Source organism: Apium graveolens, chromosome 11, assembly GCF_009905375.1.
Source record: "Apium graveolens cultivar Ventura chromosome 11, ASM990537v1, whole genome shotgun sequence".
NCBI lineage: Eukaryota > Viridiplantae > Streptophyta > Magnoliopsida > Apiales > Apiaceae > Apium > Apium graveolens.
The window spans coordinates 15,281,079-15,296,143 of NC_133657.1; the positions used below are offsets into that span (position 1 = coordinate 15,281,079).

Sequence of the window (15,065 nt, forward strand, 5' to 3'; positions counted from 1 at the left end):
AATAAGTACTGGATGAGCAACTATCCCATTGTGCAAGGACACGAACAGGGGTTCTGCCGCAGTGCAAACTAAAATTTAGCCTTCCAAGATCTTAGTATGATGGCTTCCACAGTTGGATGGTGCAATGCTGAGGGTTGGTGGTATTCATTTTGGACTGAGTAGGTGTTTGTCCTCAACTTTTTGGTACGCAGCACAGCAATTTAGGCAGGGAGCAAAAGATTTGAAGTGGATATATGGTGCCTGGTACCCAACTTTTCAACTTGAGTGTTTATACAAAACTGTAGTTTGATCATTTATGTGCATATGAAAGGACTCTTGTAACTTTAGTGACAAAAAGTTTTATGATATATAAAGTTGTTCTTGATAATGTTATTCTGAGGGACAAGATAATTAGGTAAATTATCAGGATTTTATTCCATCCTATTAAATTTAATCATGTCTTTCGTTTTCAATATAAGCATTTTTTTCTAGATTCAATAATAATAACAACAAATATAATAATAATAATAGTAATAATAATAATAATAATAATAATAATAATAATAATAATAACAACAACAACAACAACAACAACAACAATAACAATAATAATAATAATAATAATAATAATAATAATAATAATAATAATAACTACAATATTAATAATAGTAGTTATTATTATTAAGATGGTAACTTTATTAAAGATGCAATATATTTTTTGTTTGGATACTGATTACCTTTTATGCATCCTCGTATCTAATATCTTTATAACCATATAAATATGAAGTAAGAAATTTCTTTAAATAAGTTGCTGCTACTGTGCTCACCGAAGTAGGTTTTTTTTAACATTTTTACATTTGAGCTTTTATTTATTATGTTTTTTATTTGCGTTTAACTATAATGCACTTCATATGGAGTGATTATACCTTCTCAAAGCGTGACTGCTTAAGAACCTCAAAATACCCTGGTAAATAACCATCCCCAAATCCACATAGTCCCCCTGAAGAATACCCCACAACAGAAGAGCACACTCCACAGTAATCTCATGCACATGAGAATATGACATGATGTTAGCACAGATAAACGAATTCCAAGCACGTGAAAACCTGTTCATGCACGAGACAGGGAACGTGGAATAATCAGTCGTGCCCCTCTTGAACTTCCAATGAGTCTCAGGCACACACAAAGTAGCAACAATCAGATCCAGATCAAAGTCCTCCGGAGTCTTATCGTTCCAAGTGTCCTGATCGGGCGTCCTCGCGGGCTGCTCGATCACCCTCCTTATCGCATCAGCACTGTACTCCACAGTCATCCCCCTAACCACAGTGAACCCATTCTTCTCCGCCTTTACATTAGCATAGAACTCTCGAACAATACTCATGGGCACAACAGCGGGTGCCTCGCAAAAAGAAACCCAGCCCATCTCTAAAATCATCTCCAACAACTTACCATCCTTCCCTAATGGCAGAAAACCTCGCTCCTTCGCTATAGGCTTCGAGAGAAGCCTCGTGTACTCTGCTTCAGCCTCGGGAGTTGAAAACCTCGGCCTCACACCACCTGCAGATGAAGAATCAGTGGTGCTGCTGCTTACTTGATTCTTTGTCTCTTGGGTGCCATTGAGATTGAATAAGAAAAAATAAAAGGTAAGTATTTGAGAGAGAATTGTGTTTGAGAATTTGTGAAGTGGTGGAGAAGTTTGTGTATAAGTATATATATAGGAAGTGAGAAGAGAATTAGATATGGAATAGAAGTGGGAATTGATTATGGGAATAGTAGGAGTAATGGGTTTGATTTAGAGAGGGAAATTTGGGATGTGGAAGAGTAAAAATCGGGTGGAAATTGATTTTCTATTAAAAACCCCGATTTTCTCTTCACAAACTGTTATTTATTTTTTTCTGATTCGGGACCCCAGCGCGGCCGCGCGGCTGCGCTTACCTTCTGCCAAATTGGCGCGGCCGCGTGCTAGATCAGCGCGGGCGCGCTTGGTTTCTGGAAAAACAGCGCGGGCACACTCAGCTTCTAAAGTTGGCCCTGAATTTTTTTTTTTCCAGATATTTTTGTGTTTTCCTCTTTTCTTCTTGCTTCCTCTACCTACTAATGTATAACAAACTTGGGTTGCCTCCCAAGAAGCGCTTGTTTTATGTCGTTAGCTCGACGTAGAAATGCGAGATCAAATGGACAATAAAACGACACTAACCACCTCGCGGTTTTCTATGTCACCATAGGAATGCTCCAACCTCTGACCATTTACCTTGAATGCTTGGCCCTGATCACTCTCAATAATCTCCACCGCTCCATGTAGAAAGACAGTTTTGACAACAAACGGCCCTGACCATCTTGACTTCAACTTTCCAGGAAAACGACGGAGACGAGAATTGAACAAAAAAACTTGTTGCCCCGGCATAAATGATTTGAGCCCTAGACCCTTATCGTGCCACCTCTTGACTTCCTCCTTATACATTTTGTTATTCTCATAAGCTTGAAGTCGAAACTCGTCGAGTTCATTCAATTGAAGCATGCTCTACTTTCCAGCTGCATCCAAGTCCAGATTCAACTTCTTCAAAGCCCAATACGCTTTATGTTCTAGCTAGGGCTGAGCATTCGGTCGGTTCGGTCAGAAACCGAACCGAACCAAATTAACTGAGAAGCAAATTATATTTTTTTTCAAAACCAAACTGAACCGATTTAATATCTGGACCGAACCGTAAACCGAACCGAATTATTTCGATTAATTCGGTCCGGTTTTTCAAACCGAAATAATTTTTCAAATCAGGTTTTGAACATTGTAAAGACAACTTACAAATAAAAAGAAAATTAAACAAAATATTAGCAAAAGACAAAAAATATTTAGAGAAATTCAAATAAAAAGATCCAAATTACAAACAGCAATACAAATTAAAACATCAACATTCTTGAGTTTATAAATTAAATATAATTCAGCCTTTGCAATTAAAATCCAGAAATATGAATAGTTGATTAGTTGTTGCCTGCAAGTCTGCAACAGTGGTGCCCCTAATTTGTAATGTGGTGTTGTAGGAACCGAACTACTCTTCTTTTTCAAATTCAATCTAATCTCTAATATTCAGTACTTCAGTTTAGTCTTCACTCTTCAGTACTTCAGTTTTATTTCACAGACTGTTTTTTAATGCTTATTTTTTACTGAATAATATATATATATAATATAATTGAAAAATAGATATATTTAGTTCGGTTAATTCGGTCAAAACCGAATCCAAATTCTGGTAAACCAAACCGATTTTAATTCGGTTAAAACTGAAAAACCGAAATAACTGGAATTTTTAAAAAAACTTAAACCAAACCAAACCGAAATTTACCGGTTCGGTTCGGTTTTTCGGTTTCGGTTCGGTTTTGCTCACCCCTAGTTCTAGCTCCACCGATAAATGACACCCCTTACCATAAAACCAACTGAAATGGTGACATTCCCAATGGAGAATTGTATGTTGTTCTATATGCCCAAACAGCTTCGTCAAGCTTCAAAGACCAATTTTTCCTTGATGGACACACAACCTTCTCTAAAATGCGCTTGATCTCTCTGTTAGATACCTCATCTTGAACATTTGTATACGAATGATAAGCGGTAGCAATGCGATGATTCGCATAATACCTTTGCATCATAGCAGTGAACTTGTGATTGCAAAATTGCGACCCCTCATCACTTATTATGAATCTTGGAGTTCCAAATCTTGTGAATATCTACTTGTGAAGAAAATTAAGCACTACTTTTGCATCGTTCGTTGGCAACGTCTTAACTTCAACCCATTTCGACACATAATCAACTGCCAACAAGATATACTGATTGCTACAAGATGAGGTAAATGGCCCCATGAAGTCAATTCCCCAAACATCGAAGACTTCAACCTCGAGAAGCACATTAAGAGGCATCTCATTCCTCTTGGACATATTACTCACACGTTGACATCGATCACATTTCAAAATGAACTGATGAGCATCTTTAAACAAAGTTAGTAAAAAGAAACCAGCTTGAAGAATATGAGCTGCTGTCTTTTCCCCACCATAATGTCCTCTATAAGCCGTTGAGTGGCAATCTCGCAAGTTCCCCCCCCCCCAATTTCGCTGTAAGGAATACATCTCCTGATGATTTGGTCAGCTCCTTGTCGAAAAAGAAACGGCTCATCCCACAAACACCACTTCACTTCATGCAGAAACTTCTTCCGTTGAGCATATGTCAAGTCGGGAGGCATGATATTACTCACAAGGTAGTTCACAATGTCTGCAAATACGGTTCTTCCTCTTGTACTCCAAATAGCTCCTCATCGTGAAAAGACTCATTGATTAACGTCTTATCTAGTGAAGTTGCTCTTGGATCATCTAAACGCGAGAGATGATCTGCGACTTGATTTTCAGTCCCTTTTCTGTCCTTGATCTCTAATTCAAATTCTTGAAGCAAAAGAACCCATCTGATCAATCTAGGCTTCGAGTCTTTCTTTGAGATGAAATATCGAATTGCAGCGTGATCAGTGAAAACTGTGACCTTTGTCCCAAGCAGATAAGATCGAAATTTCTCAAAACCGTAGACAATAGCCAAAAGTTCTTTCTCCATAGTAGTATAATTCAGTTGAGCACCATTAAGAGTCTTACTAGCATAGTAGACCACATGAAATATGTTTTTCTTTCTCTGCCCAAGAACTGCTCCAACTGCATAGTCACTTGCATCGCACATCATCTCAAAAGGTTCACTCCAATCAGGCGCAGTTATGATAGGTCCCGTGATTAAACTCTTCTTTAAGAAGTCAAAAGCAGCCACACACTCATCATCAAACTTAAATAGGATATCCTTCTCCAGAAGATTGCACAAAGGTTTAGAAATTTTTGAGAAGTCTTTGATGAAACATTTGCAGAAGCCCGCATGACCAAAAAAACTGCGAACCCCCTTAACAGAAACTGGTGGGGGGAGATTTTCGATGACCCCCACTTTGGCTTTGTCCATTTCAAGACCCTTACGAGAGACCTTGTGCCCAAGAATAATGTCCTGTCGCACCATAAAGTGACATTTTTCCCAATTGAGAACCAAATTGGTCTCAACATACCTCTTGAGAACGTCGCCTAAATTCTGCAAGCACTCATCAAACGAATCGCCAAACACAGAGAGAAATCATCCATGAACACCTCCACATTCTGCCCAATCATATCAGAGAAGATAGCCATCATGCATATCTGAAATATGGCTGGTGCTCCACATAGTCCAAAAGAAACTCTCCGAAAGGCGAAAGTACCAAACGGACAAGTAAAAGTAGTCTTCTCCTGATCTTCTGGAGCAATGCAGATTTGATTATAGCCAGAATAACCATCCAGAAGACAGTAGTACTCATGCCCAGCCAATCTGTCAAGCATCTGATCAATAAATGGTAGAGGGAAGTGATCTTTTCTTGTGGCCTTGTTCAGCTTCCTGTAATCCATGAAAACTTTCCACCCCGTGACTGTTCGAGTAAGAATGAGCTCATTCTTCTATTTGCAACGACTGTACCTCCTTTCTTAGGCACACACTGAATTGGGCTCACCCATGAACTGTCAAAAATAGGGTAGATGATCCCTGCATCCAACCACTTAAGAATTTCCTTCTTCACCACCTCTTTCATAATCGGATTTATCCTTCTCTGTTGCTCAACAATAGGCTTGCTTCCTTCCTCTAGCAGAATTTTGTGCATACAATATGAAGGACTGATTCCCTTGATATCTGCTATAGTCCAACCAATTGTTGATTTGAATTATCTAAGAATTCTTAAAAGCTTCTCCTCGTCGCTACCTGAAAGGTCAGATGCAATAATAACAGGAAAAGTAGATGCATCACCTAAAAATGCATTCCTCAAATGTTCAGGTAAAGGCTTAAGCTCAAGAGTATGAGCTTCCACAATAGATGGTTTGAGGCGCTTAGGATCTTTGTTCAACTTCTCCATTCCCAGAGATTCAAAAAGGCATATCAATCTTCCTCTTCCAGGGAAAAGCATTCAGAAATTGCAGCTGTTCATCCCCTTCATCATCTTCACTATCAGAATTCCCCAACAAGGCCTTCTCTAAGGCATCCAACTCCACTTTTAAGCACTCCTCATTTTCCGTAGGGAATTTCATGGCATTGAACACATTAAAAGTTACATCCCGATCCATCACTCGCATGGTGAGCTCACCCTTCTGCACATCTATTAAGGTTCGACTAGTAGCCAAGAAAGTGTTCTCAAGATTATGGGAATCTTCTTATCCTCCTCGAAATCAAGAATTATGAAATTAGCAGGAAAGATGAGTTTATCCACCTTGACCAAGACATCCTCCACAATACCTCGCGGATATGTAATAGAACGGTAGGCCAACTGCAAAGTCATATAAGTAGGCTTTGGATGAGGCAAGTTCAGATTCTTGAAGATTGACAAATGCATCAGATTGATGCTAGCTCCCAAGTCACATAGACACTTGTCAAATGACATCTTTCCAATGGTGCATGTAATAGTGAAGCTTCCAAGATCTTTAAGCTTTAGAGGCAACTTTTGTTGCAACACAGCACTGCATTCCTCTGTGAGAGCAACGGTCTCTAAGTCATCAAGCTTCACCTTCCTAGAGAGAATACCTTTTATGAATTTCGCGTAACTAGGCATTTGTTAAAGAGCTTCAGCAAAAGGTATGTTGATGTGAAGTTTCTTGAACACCTCCAGAAACTTCTCAAACTGCTTATCCAGCTTTTTCTTATACAGCCTCTTAGGGAAGGGAGGTGGAGGATAGATCTGTTTATCCCCTGTGTTACCCTCAGGAGGAGTGTGCTCAATAGTAGTCTTCCTTGGTTCCACTTCTGCTTCCTTCTGCACTTCTTCTTCTTCCGCCATAACTTCAACTTCTGAAGTCTTAGCTTTTCAGGATTCGCAACCTTACCAGACCTTAATGTAATTGCCTTAACATGCTCCTTAGCTTCCTTCTTGCCCGACACTTCAGTATCGCTTGGAAGCGTGCAAGGTTGACGATTCAGTAATGCGTTAGCAATTTTCCCAATCTGATTCTCTAAGGTCTTGATAGACACAACTTGGCTCTTGCACATGAGCCTTAACTCCTCCTATTCAGATTTTTCATTAGCTTACGGTAGCTACTGAAGTTAAAGTTGTTTCCTAGGGGCATATTGCTGTTGTTGAAAACCAGGAGGGTTATACTATTTTGCTTTGTATGGCTGATAAGATTGTTGCACCACATTCTGATTGTTACTCCAGCTGAAGTTAGGATGATTGCGGTTATTCGGATGATAAATGGCTGGATCTTGTTGCTGTGATCTCTGATAGTTGCTCACAAATTGAGTTGATTCGCTAGAAATAGCACACTGCTCTATTTCATGCACTCCCGCACAAAGCTCATAAACACTAGAGATTTGATTAACTCCATAATTCGCCAAAGAGTCCACTTTCAGCATCAATGCTTTAAGTTGGGCAGCTATAGCAGTTGCTACATCCAACTCCAGAATTCCTGCTACCTTGCCCAGAGTTAGCCTCTGAGAAGGATTCTGGTATTCATTAGCAGCCATCAGTTTGATCAGTTCATAAGCTTCATTGTAGCTTTTAGCCCACAGGGCTCCTCTTGATATTGCATCAAGCATAGGTCTAGATTGAGCACCCAAACCATTATAGAAACAGTTTATAATCATCCAATCAGGCATACCATGGTGTGGGCACTTCCTTAGTATCTCCTTATATCAATCCCAGGCCTCACATAGAGATTCTCCAGTTTGCTGAGCAAACTGAGTAAGAGCATTCCTGATTGCAGCAGTCTTCGCCATCGGGAAGAATTTAGTGAGAAACTTTTGAGCAAGATCCTTCCATGTGGTGATAGACCCTGGTTGTAGAGAATATAACCAGCACTTTGCTTTATCCCTCAAAGAGAGAATGGGAAGAATCACAGCTTGATAGCATCTTCAGTCACCCCATTGAACTTGAAAGTGTCACGGATCTCGATGAAATCCCTGATGTGTATGTTGGGATCTTTTGTAGGAGAACCCCCAAACTGAACTGAGTTGTGTATCATCTGAATCATACTCGACTTGATCTCAAAAGTGTTGGCCGAGATGGCTGGTCTGATGGTGCTCGATTTAATATCATTGATCTTAGGCTAAGAATAGTCCATCAGAGCCTTCAGATTTTCTGCTTGATCTCCCATCACTACTAGAGCTGGTTTCTCGACTTTCTCTTCTTCTACTACTTTCTCTTCGTCCTCAAAAACTTCCCTTCGAACCAGTACAGCTTCTTCCTCGGCTTGATCCAGAGTTCTCTTACGAGCCTGCGAATGCGTATACATACACGCTCGCTAGAATACCTGAAACACGACAAAGAAAAAGAGTAGGTAAGTAACAATATCCGAGTCAATGAACTTTAACGATCACTGATGACAAACACATAAACTACAAGTTAACACTGCAGTCCCCGACAGCGACGCCAAAAACTTGTTAGTCGCTAAACACACGCTAAATTTCACGCAAGTATATGCGTTCACAAGTAATATAGAAATATTTCTAGTTCATTCTCACAGGGACTGTTTTAGATTAACCTTGTGATTTATGCACCTATGCAACAATGATATGGCTATTATTCAATGCTAAGACGAATAACAAATTGAGTTTTGATTATACTATGATTAACTAAAAGAATTATACTAAAGAACATTAAATAAAGAAAGTAAAGAGAGTTGAATAATATATAACACAAACATGGGATTCTAACTTCATTAAATACTTCATTCAATAGCCTTTTCGTTCTTAACCTTAGCTTGTAATGGTGATTCAGATAACACGAAACTGATATACGCCAACTTTCATTGTACGAGTACCATACTACCAGACATCCACAAAAGAGATAGAAGCTGAATAGACACCAATTATATTGAGACCCTATATATTTATAGAATTTGACAACATAACGGTTTAATGCAAAAGTTATCTATCGTGATTACATAGGGCAAGTAAGATGGTTAAAATTACCTATGAATTATGCATAACAATAACACATAAATCTATGCTAGCATGGCAAGTTCTAAACCCTTAAATTGACTTTCGCTTCATTAAGAATTAACACACTATCTTATAAGTTCGCGGCGCTCATAAGACGAATAATCACAACTGTTATTCTCAAGGAACTAACAATGAGATTTATAGAAGGGGGGTTGAATGTAAATCTCAAAACTTTTTAAAGTTTTGAGCAGTTTCAAAGGCTAGATGTATAATGAACAGATGTGTGTGAATTGCTTTAAGCAAGTGCAGACAGATGTATATTCAAAACACAAATGTAAAGAACACATAAGCTTTTAAAACTTTTCTGGTGGATTTGTTGTTCCACCTTTCAGAAAATCTGTGATACAAAGAATTGTTCACAACTGCTTCCTAGTACAAACTAGATGATTTTCTCTCTGAATTTTTCTAAACAGCTCTTAAAAATTCACACCTAATTACTAGCTACAACTTGATTTATATATCACCAAGTTTTTCAAGTGAAGACAAAGATAAAATACAATTATAAAATAGTTCTTCACATGTTTCTTCTTCATTTCTCTATCCAATGCAATCTAAGATAATCTGTGAATCTTTGAATACTTCCTTGTTTGCACCAGAATGGAAATGCTGTTTTTTCTTGATTCCTCCAAGAGGCTACCACATTCCAATTATCTCTGTTAACCCATGTGCCTTTGTCAGCTTATGAATTGTCACTATCAACTGCTATGGAACTAAGCATCCATTGAAGCTTTCATCCGTTGGTAGCTTTATCCGTTGATGCTCTTATCCATTGATGCTTTAGCAGTTGAAGCTTTATCCGTTGATGCACTCATCTGTTGATGGATGTTATCCGTTGAAGCTTTAGAGACATCCGTTGAGGCTTTGTTTCTCATTCATTGAAGGTCTTTAATTTACCAGTTGATACTACTTTATTTATACAAAATTACAAGTCATGAAATATTTACAATTAGCCCTCCTATTTGCATATCCACTAGTAGTCAACATGACTTATAACTTCCTACAACTTCTAAGAATTATAACTCATTTACAAAGACTGAAATGTGCTACAATACTAAACTTATTTCTAAGTAAAGCTACTCCATCAACGGATAGCCAAAGTGGTCTTATCCGTTGAGGCTACAAACACTAGATTTCTACTTAAGTGTTTTGTTTAACTTATCATCAAACTAATACACATATATTCCTAACAATCTCCCCCTATCTATGTCTACTAGAATTGTAGGCATGAATTCAGGGTTATCTTGATGATAACAAAACACTTAACAAATATATGAGTTGAAACTAAGTAGAAATTCAAAAGTACTGCAAAAGTGTATGTACTGAGATTGAGTTGAAGATTTACAGTGTTTCCAAGGGTGCTCCTTTAGCCCGAGCAAATCATTTTCTTTTCCTTTGTTCCCTTGTTTTCTTCCCTAGCCTCCTGTCATTTTCCTCTACTTGGAGTTGGAGTTGTCTGTAGAATTCAGCTTCATCTTCATCACTGATATCCAACTTAGATTGCATGTCCTTGAGAGTTTCAGTACTGGCAATCTTAAGCTGGTCTTCAAGTCTGAAAAATCTTCTGACTCCTTTATTGTCTCTGAACTCCATCAACCAATGAGGTGATTTATGAATTGTAGTTCCATGCTCTGGGATGAGTAATGTTCTAGGCAAGGAATTTGACTCCCAGCAAGTCTTCCTTATGCTGGCAATCTTGTTGAGAATCTCAGTCTTGACAGTTCTGTTAAAACCAGTGTCCCTTTTTATAGCTGAGTAGACTCTAATCAAGGTAGAATAGCCCTCATTTAGAATTCTTTGAAGAGGCCAAGTCCTTTCCACACTTCCTTTATACTTGAACACTAGCCTTTCTGGTAGCTGTCCATAGGTATTTATTCCCCTTACTTCCTCCAGCTCATCCAGGTAGAGTTCAATATTTGTATATTCTTTTATGTCACAAATGTGAACATAATAATCCTTTGAGGCTTGTGGCTTAGGCTTAGGTTTATGTTTCTGAGTGAATTTCCTTGAGGTTGGGGGATGTATGGATTTGGATTTTCTTTTCAGTTCCTTTGATGGTGAAGAAGTAGTTAAGAAGGTAGGCAATTTGATGGTGTCCCAATCAATAGGTTCCTCTTTAGGGATGATTGGTTCACCATGGATATTTATACTGAGATCAGCAACAAAAGGTTCAGGAATAGAAGGTTGTGGTTTGGATTTTGATTGAATTACTTCAGTGTCATCTTCACTCTTCATTTTTGCCCTAATCTTCTTTCTGTTACCCTTCTGCCATTTTTTTCTTTCCTCACTTTCTTCTTCCACATTTTCACCAACCATATTCCCCATATCCATATTTATGCTTTCAGTCTTGTTTCCTTCACTCTTGTCTTCAATCTTCTTCTTTTCTTCAATTAGACTTGACTTTAGCTGTTTTTCAAGCTTTGTTTCTCCTCTTTTGTCAGCCTTCAGCTTTTTAGCTTCTTCCTTTAGCTTCATGGTCTCTTCCCTCTTGGCTATTAAGAATTTGGGATGTCCATGAATCACACAGATACTTTTTCCCTCTCTATAGATGATAGCCATATTCATTCTTTCCGCTACATCCTTGGTCTCTTTGTGCTTTATGATACTACCACCCAAACCTTTGTCTTCATCAGGCTTTGGAAGAGGAAAATCCACTTCTTTTAGCTGAGCAGGAGTTAGAGGGTTCTTTGTAAAGGCCTTGTTGAATCTAGTGGTTGGCCTGAGTATCATGGGCTTCAGGTTCCTTGAAGAGGTTTCTCCAACCTTATTCCTCCTTACTGGCTTGTGCTCCATAATGATTGGCTCACCTTTTGTGTTATGTTTCACAGATAGAGATTTTGCAGTTGTAGAACCAAACACTTGTTGCATCCTTTCATCAATTTTCCTCCTTTGCTCTTTCACCTTCATCTCAGCTACTGCTAGCTGGATTAGATCAGTTCCATCAAGCTTTCCTTTGATTTGAAGTGTTGGAGAAGTAGTGATGGCAGGAACTAGCACTTTGGATATTTGAATTTGTATAGATGGCTCCCCTTCCCCTTTATTCTCCCCCTTTTTGTTATCATCAAGGAGAGGGGTAAAGCCCTGTGCTCTAGCCAGTTGCATTAGAAGACTTGTCTGAGACTGTTGATTTTGAAAAATGGTCACCATAGAGTTCTCAATAATTTGAACTCTTTCCTCCAATTTGGCCATCTTCTTTTCAGCATCTGATTCTCTTCTCAGTCTCAGTAACAGTTTCTGCATAGTACCAAAGGGCATGATTGCATCCAGCTTCTCAGTATTGTAGGACTTTAAGTCAGCTATATCCTTTTTGAGTTCATCCACACTTAGATTCTGTCTTAATTGTTGTAGCTTCATGAGATGTAGAGAATCTAAGTGGGCTTGGAGAATGGCCTTGGTGACAGCATTGGAAGTTTCCTGAATTGCCTTTTGGATAGCCATGACTTGTTTGACTAAGGATACATTGAAATGCCCTGGTATGGACTCCTTTGTCAATGCCCATTCAGGTAACTCTGGAATAGAACTTAGGCCTTCATCTCCCCCTAAGCTCATGCTTCCATCAAAAGAACCAAATTCATCATCATTAGAATTTACTCCAAATTCTTCAGATGGCTCTCCAGCTGTAGAAGGCATCATATTGACAGCAAATTTACCCCTTTGTAGAGATTCTGAAGTATGTACTAGGTTTAAAGTCTTTTCTGCCTCCTCATTGCCCTGAGTAGCCAACAGTTGATAGGCTGACACAGGATGAGTAAAAGTGTCAGCATCCAAGGAAATGTTATCAATTTCAGCTTTGTAATGTTGCTGAAATTGTCTTTCCTTGTTAGCATCATCCACAATCATTGACTCACTAGCAATGGCTGGATCCACCCTTATATCTCCTGTACCTGCTTTTCTCTCAATTTCTCTCTTTTCTTGCATCAGGGACTCCCCCTGGCTCACACTCCTCACACCCTCACCTTCACCTACTAAGGTGGTACTCCTCTCACTTTCTTTTGCCATGCTGGAAGAAATAGCATGCATATTTATACTCTCAAGCTCTCCTTTTTCCTGGGAGCAACCCAGCCTCTCACTCAAGTTTTCACTCCCTTCCCTCAGCCCTAGAAGTGATTGTACAGGAACCATGTCTTCTACACTTGGAGTTAATTCTGTTGTTTATGTAGAGACCATCAACGGATAAAGAATATCCGTTGAAGTTGAAACTGATGGTATCAACGGATAACTGCTGTTAAGCTTATCCGTTGAAGAACAACCACTTATCAACGGATGAGGGATATCCGTTGAAGAAGGAAAAGAAGTAGAAATTGAAAGTGACATAATTGTTGAATCTGTATGGATTGATTTTAAATTAAGTGACACAGATTCTTCAACTAGGTCTGAAAGAATTGGCTGATGATCCAACAAATCATCTAAAAGATGATGATCACCATTACTTGATTGGGGCTCCTCCCTGAGTTGTAAAGATGGAGAATCAGGAATTAATGTGAAAATCATGTCCACATCCAGAGATGGTGATGGAGAATTTGGTGGTTGGTGTGTGTCAATTTTGAGAGAATGGGGATGTGACTCCACATTTGTTGGAGTCACATCAAGCTGAATTTGTGAAGGCATAGATACAAGTGATTGTATCTGTGCAGTGTGTGCACCCAGTGTTGAAACTAGGGTTTTGACCTTCTTTCTTCTTGTGAAGGCTTTTACAGGTGAGTGTGTGGCTTCAGTGTCCCTCCCTTTTTTGTTCTGCGTCCCTGGTTGGGGACTATTTTCAGTAGCTACACCCTTTTGGGAGGGTGCAACTAGGGATGAGTTTGAATCCTTTTCAACCACCACAGTCTTTTGAGAAACTGTAGCTTGGCTAGCTTGGGTACCACTCACCTCTCCTACCTTATTCTGGGGATTTTCTTTATGTTCCCCCTCCCCTCACCAATAACACCCTGTTCACTCCCCTCAGGGTTAATGGTAGTTGTTATAACTGTTGTCTTTTGAGAGACAACAGAGGTGGATGTCTTTGACTTGGGTTTTGAAACTTTAGGTTTGGTGGCCTTGGTAGGAATCTGTTGGGGCATTGACACAGATCCCATGGCCACACTTGAAGGCAAAGAAATGTTGGGGTTAGTTGAAGAAGTATTTACCTTACCTACCTGAGGTGCAGCCATTATTGGTAAGTATACCAATGGCACCTAACTGTTGAGGTCAATCCTTAAAAGGTCTGCAAGGACCCTCTTCTCTTGTACCCAGCACTTGAGCTTATTACTCTCATTATTTATGACCAAACCTTCAGCAACATGGTTAGCCAATAACATAAAGAATCTAGCATAATAGATGTTATGAGTTCTATTAGCCTTGTTACCTAACCTAGTACCCAATTCTAGAATAACATAGTTGCTAAAATTATAGTAACTATCTGAAACCAGCATATAGAGCATATTAACAAGAGCTGAAGTTATTGCATCAAAATTACTAATTTTCCCAGAGAAAACCTTGATAAAGTCATCACTGAGAAAACTCCACTATTTCCTAAGGCATTTTCTCTTAATACTGCCTAAACTAGTAGAATCAAGGGAATAGCCTATGGAATCTAACATGCTAGATACATCATTATCAGTGTGTGGTGTCATGGCATTGTTTTCAGGTAATTTAAAACAGGACTGTATATCATCAGAGTTAATACAGTAATCCTTACATTTTAAAGAGAAGGAGATGGTCATATCAGTGGAATTGAACTCAGCAGTTGTCCAAATCTCCTCAACTACCTCATAGTAAATCATTGGGGCCTCCAGCATTGCATAGCTCAGTTTGCAGTTCTTGATGAAATCCATCATCTTATGATAATCTGAGTGGGCTTCATTCTTTTCCACCAAAGCTACGAAATTGTTTTTCTCATAGACAAACCCATATTGGGACATTATCTTTACTACTGGTGCCATTTTTGTGGGTAGAAGTTGCAGAGAAAAGTTGAGAGTTTTGGGAGAGAAAGAGAGTCAAAGCTTTTGAAATTTAAAGAAAGCGTAAAGTGAAAATAAGAATTTAAAGGGGATTTTATACTTTCTCAAATTAAAACATAAAGAGAATGATTAAACAATAT

The 15,065-nt window shown here is 38.8% G+C and overlaps 1 non-coding gene across 1 annotated transcript; it reads left to right on the forward strand.

Moving 5' to 3' along the window:
* Positions 1-7,643: 7,643 nt before the first annotated feature.
* On the forward strand, positions 7,644-7,750 carry LOC141699340 (small nucleolar RNA R71). The gene has a single exon (XR_012565809.1). It is a non-coding gene; the product is annotated as a small nucleolar RNA R71 (small nucleolar RNA).
* Positions 7,751-15,065: the final 7,315 nt, after the last annotated feature.